Here is a 1124-nt window from a genome sequence, read left to right on the forward strand (position 1 = left end):
ATGCTCCTGCCACTTTTTGGGGTGTGGCATCTCTGGGAACGGGGAAGGGATGCTACGGGATCTTTCTGTGCAGGAGAGGGTGAGACTTGGTTTTCCCCTTACCAGTGCTGGGGTGGTTTGCTGCAGTTTTGTTTGGAGGATCTTGTGGAAGTGGCCAGAGGAGCAACCCAACTTGTGTGTAAGAATTTCTGAATGTTTAGTTGGATGAAGAACCATAGGGAGCTGTAACCATTACATGGTGTGAGAAGGGTGGGAACAGGAGAGATGCGCAGACAAATGGTGGGAGAGGGTTGGGTGCTGAAGAGAGAAACTTTTGTGATGTCTCTGGATTTCAGAGTCCTGTCCCTGAGGCTCTACTTGAAAGAGCTCAGCCTTAAATGCATACAGGGTGGGGAGCAGGAAATCCATGCCGTAGGAAGTGACTTGGATGAAACCTGCAGGGGTGCAGATTGAGGTGTGCTATGACCAAAAACTAAGCATGTGGGTGGTGTGAGTATGTGTGATGGAGGAATATTTATAGATTTGGTGGCCCCATGCACACTTAAGGCACAGTTTCTTCTTTGATTCTTAGAGGAGTTTATGTTTTAAATGACAAATGAAGTGATGAGGAGACTGAGTTATCTATGATGTAAAATTGGCTAGTTCAGTAATGCAAACCTGCATAATTAAGGGGGAGAGCATATCTGTGGAGTAAGTAAAAGTGAGCAGAAACTCAGTAACTGGAAAAAAAATATGTTAATTACTAACTTCAGTTCTGAAAAGATTGATCAGTCCTTTTACTATAAGAATTGGAGAAGAAATCACCCCGCTCGGCAAAAGTGCATACCTTGTCTGCCAGCTTTTCCTCTCCACCAACTCAGCTAAGCAAGATGAAATGTACTAATGTACTTCAAGTCTTGTATAAATGACTGCTTTGAATGAAAGATGCAAAGATGTTTATGATAACATAATCAAAGTCCAAGCTTACAGATATATTTAAAATAGTTTTTTAAACAGGTGCTGAGATTTTATATTCTTGGTGCTGCTTGGATTGCTTTGAATAGCAATGTGGAAGCTTATCTTGTAGCAAATTTCATATACCTCATCACTTACTTGAGTCCATGAGGACTTTGGCAGATCATTTA

Source organism: Eurypyga helias, unplaced genomic scaffold (assembly GCF_000690775.1).
Source record: "Eurypyga helias isolate BGI_N326 unplaced genomic scaffold, ASM69077v1 scaffold21534, whole genome shotgun sequence".
Taxonomy (NCBI): Eukaryota; Metazoa; Chordata; class Aves; order Eurypygiformes; family Eurypygidae; genus Eurypyga; species Eurypyga helias.